Raw genomic sequence first — 11,747 nt, forward strand, 5'->3', positions numbered from 1 at the left:
GGTGTGATCCTGGGGTCTTGGGATCAGATCCCACCTCGGGTTCCTTGCATGGAGCCTGCTTCTCCCTCTGCTTCTCTCTCTCTCTCTCTCTCTCTCTCTCTCTCTGTTTCTCATGAATAAATAAAAAAATATTTTTAAAAATAAAATGAAAGTAAACAAAAAATAAAAAATATAAACTATATATAAATACAAATTTTAAAAATTAATAATAAAAATAAAAAAGGAATTAGAAAATATAAGAAAATGAGTAAAAATATTAATAATTAAAAGAAAACAAAGAATAAAAGTAAAAAAGTAAGCTAGATGCTATTTCCCCTAGAGTTGAAGCTTTGTAGCACTCTATGATCGCTAAACTCGGTGTGAACTCATTCATTGTTTGTCTTCTGGGGGTGGGGCCTGCTACACTAACTCTCAGGCTGACTCCTTTCAGTGGAAATGCATCTCTAGGGTGCAGGAAGGTGGGGTTTGTTGTACACAGCTCTGGCCTCCACTAGGCGGCCCTGTTTTGCTCTCTGAAGGCTTTCAGCACTTTTGGGCGGGATTAAAATTGGCTGAGCCCTGCTCTAGCCTTGGAGCTACAAGTTCCCACTGCCTACTTTCAAGTGAACCCTCTCAGAAGAGCAATCAGTCACCCTATTTGTGTCCCCAGTTTCCACCTGAGCCCTGCCTTCACCCTGTCTGAGTCCAACCCTTATCATCTCAGGCACGTAACCGAGTTTCAAAACTCCAAATTTCAGGAACTCCCAAGGTGTGACTGCACTGTTCCTCCTATCCCCCAGGGTCTCACCAAGCTTGCTGGCCTGTCCCAGGAAAGTGGATGCCTGACTGCCCAGCGTTCACAGTTTATAGCAGAAAGCCAGCACCATGACCTGCTGCTCTCTGCTGGCTTCGCAGCTCCTACGCCTGGGAACAACATAGCACTTTGTGTCACCCATTCTTCCTGCAACCCAGGGGATCCTTAGACCACCCTGTCACTCCTGGGATTCACCACCTGAGCAGCTTTAATCCAGGCACGTCCCCATGATAATGAACTCTAAAAGTTCATATTTTGCGCTCCACTGCTTCTAATACTTCATGGTAGCCTCCTTAAGTAGTCTCCCTCCCTTCCAGTGCATCCACAACTTCTGTACCTCCTACCTTCCAAAAGGTGGTCACTTTTCTACCTGTAGACTTATAGTTTTTATTCTTTTAAAATTTTAAATAAAATTTAAAATTTTATTCTTTTAATCAATCCAAACTGATTTCTTGGATTTTCACAATGATTTAATAACTAGCTGTGTTCAAGAGATGAGACAAGCTCAGGGTCCCCCTACTCCTCTGCCATCTTAACTTCTCCAATAAGTAATTATTAAATGCCATTCATGGCATATCTACTTGAGTGATTTAGCTTACAGTAATCATATGATGCAGCTACTTTGTTTTCATTTTACAGATAAGCAAACTGAGTCTTGGAGTAATGAAGTAACTTGCCCAAAGTTGCATGGTTAACATATAGAAGAGCAGCTTTAGTCTTAGCAGCAGATTTAGTTATGGCAATCGAATTCTAGAGCTCAGGAACTTCACCACTGTATTCTAATATCTGATAAGACACTAGTTTAGTCCACCCCATGATAGTTCCAGAATTAATGAAATAGAAGATGCAAACTATCTGGAGACCATTTCTAGAATTAAAGAATATAAGATTATTCTATATAAACCTGAAGGTAGAGTAGAAGTGGTATTGGGACACTACACCATGCTTTTTCACAATTCACCACTTTATATCTGCTTCCTTTTAAAACATAAAATGATGTCACAACTTCATATGACTTTCTAGACAGCAAAGCAAGTATATATAGGGCATGTTGGATGCTCTCACATCTCTTCTGCCCACACCATCAGAGAAGCGCTTTCCTAAAAATATGGTAATGCTTTGTTCCTAACACTTTGGCTCACCTTTGAATTTGCCAAAGAATTGAGATAATCTCTCTTTTCAACAGATTGAAATTTGTTGTGTTTCTCTATCCTACAACAGCTTCTGGATTTTTCCTCTTCAAAGCATTTAGGAAAAGGAAGAGAAAAAGTGGAAGAAAGAAGAAAAGAGAGAATATAAATTTCAGGAGCCTGAGAATTAGCCTGCCTTTTTTTTTTTTTTTTTTTTTTTTTGATTCATGACTCAGAATTGGGTTCCCTAGAGTGCTAAATTAGAGTGCAGTAATCTGGTAGAGTCACAGATGACTGAATCCTCAGAGGACAATTACGGTTGGTGTGGTATATCATACAATCTTAGAAATTAGTGATGAAAATAATTTATCTGGAGAAGTCAGCCATTAGGGCAACAAATGCTCTGGTTCTTATCCACTAAATCAAACAAAAAACAAATATAAATACCCACTTTGATACTTAGAATGAACTTCCAGAATATCTGTTTTAAGATTATTTTTAGAATATGTATGGTCTAAAATTTTTATATTTGATAAGTTGCTTTTTCTTTTTTTAATTATTTATTTATTCATAAAAGGCAGAGAGAGAGAGAGAGAGAGGGAGAGAGGCAGAGACACAGGCAGAGGGAGAAGCAGGCTCCCACACAGAGGGGAGCCTGATGTGGGACTCGATCCTGGGACCCCAGGATCACGACCTGAGCCAAAGGCAGATGCTAATCACTGAGCCACCCAGGTGCCCCAATAATTGCTTTTTCTTAGCATAATACTGATATGAAATATCCAAGGTCAAGTAGAGAACTTGGTAGGAGGCGAGGAATCTGTATGTGCCATGGAGGTTCTTCAACAATTTACAAGGTTGTTTCTGTTCATTCATGTGATGAAGATAGACATCTCACTATACCTGAAAAACTAAAGAGTCACTGTTTGTCCCAAATGGAAAGCCAAAATCTGGCTTTTATACCAATTGCAGTACAGTACATGGACTAAATAAAAATTGAAGAATAAAGAAAATAACAAGAATTGTGTATACCTGTTACAGATGAATGTGGGCAGTGTAAGGGTGTATGAGCTACTCCATGAATCAGGTACAAAGAGCAAAACTTAAACCTAGAAGAAAGACCACCATCATTGACTCAGGATGGTGGTTGATTTAATTGGACAACTTGTATTGAGGGTATATATTTATGTTGAAAATAAATTATTTGAGCAGTTTTGATACACAGTACATGATTGACAATGACATAATCTTCTGAATATCTTAGTTCTTTTCTGTAGGTTTGATTCCTAATGGCCAAATTAATAGCAACTAGTATACTAACTAGGTAATTCAGCAGAGTCAAGTTAGCATAAAATGAACATGCCTCACAAATTTACTCGCTAGTGTAAAACATCCACATTCTTAACTTCTTATTATGAGATTAGTTCTAATTCATTTGTACTTCCAGTTGCTTCGAGAAATGGCATACATCAGGTATAATGTGGGAGTGCTATTTACCCTAATAGTTAAATTTTTTTCTGCTCATCTTCTGAGTTGGTTGAGTGCTTCATTTTCTCAGCTGGTTGGCTCTTAAAGAATGCTTTCAAAAAAGTGCATTGGAATGAAACATTGTAGTTTTCTTCCCCAAACCAAAAATGTGTATACATATATATATGTATATATATATACATATATTTTATATAATATAATATAAATAAATATAAACATATTATATAAATATATAATACACATATAAAGTTTATCTGTATATATATTATACATATATAATGAACCTGAACAGCTAGAAAAAGAGCTGCTCAGAAGTTTTCATTTTTAATAATGAATAATTTTTAAATAATCATTTTAAAATGAAACACGAGGACACCGAATTACTGTTGATTTTGGTTTAGCTCTTTTGGAATTGCAGAATTATATTTTTTGCTGCCATTATACGAGAATAATTTTTAAAGCATTATCTGGAAATAGAAATATATATTTTAAGTGCTAGTTCAAAATTAAATATGGAGCAGCTTTTTTACAACATCAGAGAGAGAGAGAGAGCCGATAAGGGGGAAAGGATAGAGAATTACAATTAGATAAATGTGATAAGGAAAGGGAAACCATTTATATAGCATGTGATTTCTGAATTCCTCTGCTCTGTTCTTCCATAGAAACAGGAAGTGCTATGTCACATAAAATCACTAAAATTATAAATTTTCATATCTTCTTAAGGGAAAATTATGTAAAATCTGATTACAAAATAATGCAGTGACCAAAGCAGGAGATTTTCTGAGAATATCATTGATTTGATTGTCCTTTAATATTCTAAGGTTATTAGTGCTTCATTTGTAATGAGACTTACCTCCTGTTGTCAGTTAGTATATAAAATCCCACAAGAATCTAAACTGCTTCCTGAAGCACTAACATAACACAAAGATTGACCTGCCCTTGTGATCAAGTTGTATATTAAAAAAATAACATATTCACCAAAAGCGAACTAATTTTACATCTTCTGTCACTAGACCTAATTAGGTAGTTAGGTGACTTACAAGGACGTTTTCTTCGATATATCTAAGGGAGAGTTAAATTTGTGAATCCTATTTGGAGTGAGACTGTAAAAAGATAAGATTTACATGGAAAGTAATTTACCGATCATCTCCAAAATCCTTTTCTCTTTCTTCAGATATTGCTATTGGGTTCATCTGTTTTCTCCTGCCTTATCGTAAAGTTGGATTTCAGTAGTGCTGATGACATTGTGATTCATAAGAGAGAAATTCTACTACTTTCCCCAGAGCCAGAGCATATATGCTAATGTCATCCTGTGGCAATTAGCTATTGTAAATTCAAGGTATAACAACATAAAAATAAAGTAAGTGTGATTATGTACATAATCCATTGCATCCACATGATATCAGAAGTAGTATTGACAAATATGCATTAAAAAAATGAAATTTCTGAGGAAAAGTGAAAAAATACCAAAGTATCCATGGAAAATTTGTCTCCAAACTTATTTTTTTTAGTTCAATTTTTTTAAGTGGTATAATTTTTGTTGTTGGTTGACTTTTACTTTTTAGTGTTAAGCCAGAAAATGTCTTATATCTTAATATACCAACTTAACGTATAATCATAAAGACTTGCAATTTTAAAGTGAAAAAGGAAAACTAAACATCATTTTGTCCAATATTTACAATAATGGCAGATCATTATAATTACCTAGAATTGAACACACTTACATGCATATGTGTGTGTATATATAAAGTGGTACATATATGTGTGTAGATATATGCATGTGTGTTGCGCACACATGTATATCATATATACATATATATTAACGTTGTTGAGCTTTGTTTCTGGAGATTCAGTTCTAATTCAGCAGATCTGGAGACTGGCAAAGCAAGATTTCTGATAACCAACCAGATTGAGGAATCATTCATGTCACCAGTTCTATTATTTTGCCTATGAGACAACTGAAGGCTATGCAGATTGCCAACCTACCCATTGTCAGGCAGCCAGTGGATACTAGTCAGGGATAAAATCTGGGCTTCCTGATTCTTGACTTTTTCCATTAACCCAGGCTTCTTCTTCAGGATCTTTTATGATAAATGGCTATCATTGTCTGTCATTTCACTTACAGCCTTCTCTAGTTTTTGTTTGAAGAATTATTTATGCTGCTGATTCACTGCTTAGCCCTTATAGCTAACTCGATATTGTGTTTACACATAAAAATAAAGTTTTTGACACTTGGTCCCTTTGATTGGAAATGATTTTCACATATTCCCATCCCCTTTCGTTAAGATTTATCTTCTAACTTGTGGGGTATTTTTATTGCAAAATTAAACTATGTAAGTTTAGGAAAAGCAAATTGCTTATTAAACTCAGTTACTTAATTTCAGCGAAGTTAGCCAATGATTTGTTTATTGAGAGGGTTATGTCCTTTCTTCCTTTCTTTCTGTTTCTTGTAATCTCCAAAGGAAATGGTAGATGCGCATTGCTGAAATGTAATGTAATAATATACTGACTTGTTTGCCTAGTGTATGTATGACTGCCCTCTGTCGGATAAAATTAGGTATGCTTTAATATATTAGATTGTCTTGCCCTCTAGTGGTTTGTGCAGAAGACATTTCGGAGGACACTGGAAAACATTGCATTAAGAATCAGGTAGTTGGCAAATCGAGCTTCAAATAAATAAATAAATAAATAAATAAATAAATAAATTCCTTCTTGTAAAAGTCTAACCAAAAAAAAAAAAAAAAAAAAAGAATCACGTATCTACTTTACTTTTAAAAAACAAAATTCAGCCAAAAGCCTGATTTAATAACAACTATAATTTAGGATGTAAGAACTCACCTCAATTTTGCCTCCAATTTTAATTATGGATAATCAATAGGATCATTAAGTTAAATTAAATGAATGTGTTATATAAGGAGTGTGAAATTTTTTATGGTTATATTTTATATGCGATTCAATTTATCAGTTCTTTAACTGGAAACTTCTAATAAGTCATTTTTTGAAAATAAGAATTTTTAAATTGAAATGAATTATATTCACTATGGCAGATACTCTGGCCACTGAATCACAGACATTCAGCAGAGATTGAAATTTTTTTAAGAACCTTCATTTTTGAAGAAGAAATATTTGTGACTTAAAATATAAAAATAAAGTTGCCTATAGTAAATTTACTGCCCTTTAAACTTAGTTTAAACATAAACTCCATAATCGCTCATTCAATTAATTCATCCAAAATTAATTGAGCATAACCTATTTTTCTTCCAGCTCTTGGGTGAATACAAAATAAATAATTCTTGTTCTTTTGTAGCTCACAATACTCAGATTTGAAGATTCTGGTACGGTTGTCTTGTTTCTAGGAATAGGTTAATTTTTTTTCCATTTGTCCCATCACCCTAAAATAACCCCTCTCATGGCTCTTATGAGTGTTTTTTTTCTTGTTTATCTTCTCAGTAATCTATCTCTGAATCTCCAGGGTAGAGTATTGTACCTGAACGATGGTGGGCCTTACTAGGTCTTTGTTCTCAACACCTGTTCTAACCCTTTCCTTTTCTCTTGCTCCCTCTGGTGTCCAAGAAACCCTCAGACCCTACCAGTAAAACCTCCGCTGAAAGGTAAATTAGGCATCTATAGCCTGATAATAAGGTCAGTATTTTTTTTGCCCAGTGGTAGAAACATGCGAAATCCTTTCTTGAGTTTAAAATTGTTCTCACTTCATATGACCACATGCCTTAACACTGGAAAAGCTACCTCATCTTTTTTTTCTCTCTAATTTTTATTATTCTTATTTTTCTCAGCCGTTTTTGCTCATTTAAAAAACTGGTTTGGAAACCAAACATCTGAACTTTCCAGTTAAGCCAAGGAACTTGCCCTGCACTATTTGTACCAGCAGGAATGACACTCAGCCAGGTTTGGTCACACTGGTTGTGGAATCATCTGTGCTAGCTGATTGCTGCACCTGTTCAGTGAGCTGGTACTTATGGGATGTAAGTACATCACCATAGGGCAACAGGCAGTATTTATTTGTCCATTGCAGAGCTTTGTGGTGCTCCCTCTTCCTAAAATCTCTCCCTCTCCCTCTTCTAATACTGAATTCTCAGCCATATTAGACCTGTACGTGTGCAATTTTGTGACCCCTAGGAGCTTGATCATAGCTTCGATTGGTACTTTTTAGAAACCCAATTAAGGAACTTAGCATTGTTTAACGTGTTCCTGAGGACTGAGAAACTTTTGCTATGAACATTCTTTTTTAATTTAAAATAACCGTTAGGGCAGCCCGGGTGGCTCAGCGGTTTAGCGCCGCCTTCAGCCCAGGGCCTGATCCTGGAGACCCGGGATCGAGTCCCACATCCGGCTCCCTGCGTGGAGCCTGCTTCTCCCTCTGCCTGTGTCTCTCTGCCTCTCCTTCTCTCTGTGTCCCTCATGAATAAATAAATAAAATCTTAAAAAAAAAAATAACCGTTAAACTTGCCTTGCACTTTTAATTTTTTACCTTTTTATTCTTTTGCCAGATCACTTTTTAGTCGGATACTACAGATTTTGGCTAGGTCCTTTTGCATTTTATCTTTTTTCTCATATGTTCTCTTTATACATTCTGGAAAGGTCTTTTTGACAATTGCTTTCATCTTTCAATTGAATAATCTTACAATTTCTTCTTAATTTCTAAAAGCAATTTCTTGTTTATGGATCATTTCTTTTTCACAGCATACCATTCTTATTTTATGGATATTGTATCTTCTTTAGTCTCACTGAAAAGAAAACATACTTAGTTTTAAACAAAGTCTCATCATCATGATACACAAATTATGTTTCCATTGGCTTTCTTTCCATGTTGCCAGTATTTTCCAATCTATGTCAAATATTGATTTTATGCTCACTTTTAAGAAAGGCTAAATTGGAAGTTCTGTGTATGTGTAAAGTTCAGGAGATTTCATATTGTAATGAGTGGGTGGGAGGATCCATTAAACTAGAACTCCTCTAAATGTCGGAATAAGGAGGGTTTTGCTCTATAGTTTTTGATGCAAAGAGTTCATCTGGGTATCCAAAGCTAGATGATACAGTTTCCTTAGAGAAAAATCCTAGGATTTTCATGCATAACCAAGAGCCGGGTAGCAAGGGTTCTGCACGTCGTGGAGGGAGGCTTCTATTCTCTGTGTGGCTCATGGCCTGTGAATCAGTCACTCAAGAGGTTCCTTGAGGAGGTTAAAACTCTCCTTGACATTGTCTCCTATTGTATCCCTCCCAGTTTATTATAATGCTGAGCGCCAATCCTGGCTTTTTCTTTTTCCTTCTGTCTTCCAAAATGTTGAGTTTCGTGCTCATTGATTACGTCTTCACCGTTTCATCATTGCTGTGTAATTTATACCTCTTTATTTTCTTTCCTATCGATTCTAAGAGGTTGTAGGGCTGGAAAGAGGTATACCTTGTGGTCAGGCCACCATTTTGAAACAGAAGTCCCAAGAAGGACCAAGACAGAGAACACCAAACACTTGTATTGTCTTTGTAATGAGAAAATAGAGGCAGAGAGTATTTCTGCCATTGTATTTTGATTCCCTTCCTGTTCTTGAAGCCCACCTATTGGATTCAATATGCTATCTTTACTTAAATCCAATAATAAAATATTAACAGTTAAAGTGCTCCCTGAAATCATCTTGCCAAACTTCAGTTTGGAGGTTGGAATTCCTTCTATACCATTTCACTCAATCTGCTTCCAAAATATACTTAATGATCCTCACTGAGTACCTAATGAATCAACACACGTCATTGGAAAATTCTGCTTTGTTAGAAACTCCTTCTAATGTAGCAGTGAAGTCAGCTTCTTTCTTAGTTTCACCCACTAATTCTAACTTATCCATTAAGAACTTGTGCTCCAGGGGACTCTGTGAACAATTGAAATGGTATAAAATAATTTTTATATGTGCATAAGAACATTTTTCTGGGGGAGGGTCCGTAGGTTTCATTATATTCTCAACTTAATCCACAAACAAACAGAAGGGGAAAAGTCACTGGTCTCAAAAAAGTAAGAGAGAGCTGGCTTCCTTTAATTTTTGGCAATTCTCCAAATATCCAAGAATAACTACAGGCCTTTTTATTTTTGACATTTATGAAATGAAAGATTCAAAGTCATTAAATAGCATGATACTGTGGCTATTTGAATAGATTCAGATTTTAGAGTGCTCATTCTAAAATTATCATAAATCTGTTCATGTCCATACCCATAAATAAAAAGGGGTCAATTAAAAATTAAAAAATAAATAAAAAGGGGTCAATTAGTAAAACAGAGCAATAAATTCAGTACTCTCTAAATGATGGGAACTGGAGGCTTACTGTCTTTCTGAAGAAGTGGGATGAACAAAATAATACAGGGAGTTCTCTTTGTGCTCTTGTGTTTAATCACTACATTTGTAAGCTTTTCCATAACAGAATAGGATCAAATCAGTGGGATTTTGCTTCACTGACAAATGTATCAGCATTATTTGTAAAAACCATTGTAAAATGTTGAGCAATTTTTAGAAAGTATACTACTTTGTATAAAATTATCATGGCTTCATGAAAAGTATCACAATTACCAAGACTTCATGAGGAATTTCAAGTTTCTTAATTTTTATAGGATATAATTTTTCTTTGTTAAATTATTTAAATAACAAATGATAATTGTAGACATAAATTAGGAAATTAGATAGAATTTAAATTACATAAAATATCACTACCCAGTATATCAATGTTAAGATTTTGGTGTATATGCTTTCAGAATAAAATATATACTTTGAGGGACACCTGGGTGGCTCAGCGGTTGAGCATCTGCCTTTGGATCAGGTCTTGATCCTGGGGTCCTGGGATTGAGTCCTGCATTGGGCTCCCTGCGAGGAGCCTGTTTCTCCCTCTGCCTATGTCTCTGCCTCGCTCTGTGTGTCTCTTGTGAATAAATAAATAAAATCTTAAAAAATATATATATATATTTTGAATCTTTTATGTATTAATATATTATGAATGTCCTTTCATGAGTGTGAATATAGAGCTACCTTTTTATTTTAAGTTGTAACATAGTATTTCATTGTTTGGATGTACTACAGTTTGCTTAATGTGTCAAATAGACATTATGTTCCCATTTTACGCTTCTATGAATAACAGGATTATATAAACCTTATGCATATATATTGTGCATTATACAATTGCCAAAATTTTCTCTAGATCAATTTATAGTCATAGCCACAGTGAATTTGAATCTTCCTCCCATTGTACATTCTGGCTAAATCAGCGTTGGCTTATTTTATTTTTCACTCATCTATTATGCAAACTGTGGTATAAGTCCTTATTTTATGATGCCTTTGTTTTTGGTGGTGAGGGGGAGGAGACCTAATTGCAGAAGACGACCATTTTTATCTAGAGGTTGTAACAGGGTCAATGTGAGTTCTCCTGTTTTTTTTAAGCTTGTGATTTCACTAATAATAAGGGTTATTATAAGAAGTCTACACAAATCCTATGGTTTTGAAATAGCTTTCCTTGATAATTCAAAAAGATGAATTCAATCCATTGCTATAAGGAGAAAATATATCCTCAGCCTCTTATAAGGTTGGAAGATGCTGTATAAACATCAGTACCTACTATAGTAAACTCCCAACTTGAGGGCCATAGGAGTGGGGGAAAAAAAAAAGAATGCAGGGGAAGAAAGGATTGCTGGATTCAGGGATAATCCAAAAGCTTCATTTTGGCCAATAGCTTCACACCTGATATTTTTCCCCTAAACTGCTAACAATGAATTATTTTAAAAAAAAATTAAATTAGACAATGAAAATAAAGTCGAAATTAAAAATTAAGTTGTATAAAAGAGATCTTTTTCATAACACTCTAGTTTGAAATAGTTACTAACGAGTGAAAAGTATTTATTTATTTATTTATTTATTTATTTTAAGTGAAAAGTATTTAAAAAGAGCATAGAAGGAGGAGGAAGACCCAAGTTTAGGCAAATGGACAATAATTTCCTGAAAAATATCATTATCATTTTTATTCAATTATTTTTAATTATCATGTATTTTAGAAATTATTATATTTTACTCCAGATTTTTTTCACATATAAAGCCCCAGAAAGTGGAGACAATAAAATGGTATATAATAGAGATGTTATTAAACCTCTCAAATATATATTGAAGAATATTCTTTATTGTATTTTAAATATGATAATGAACCACTAATGTATTAGAAACTGAAAGGAAGTTATTATAATTCATATGTTTTCCTTAAGATTCAATAGTTCTTATATGTAGTTTATGGACTTTTTAAGCTGAAGTTCAACAAAAAGGCAATTATGTACCTGAAATGTCCTACAATTAACCTAATTTGGA

The sequence above is a fragment of the Canis lupus genome, chromosome 10, assembly GCF_011100685.1.
Source record: "Canis lupus familiaris isolate Mischka breed German Shepherd chromosome 10, alternate assembly UU_Cfam_GSD_1.0, whole genome shotgun sequence".
Taxonomy (NCBI): Eukaryota; Metazoa; Chordata; class Mammalia; order Carnivora; family Canidae; genus Canis; species Canis lupus.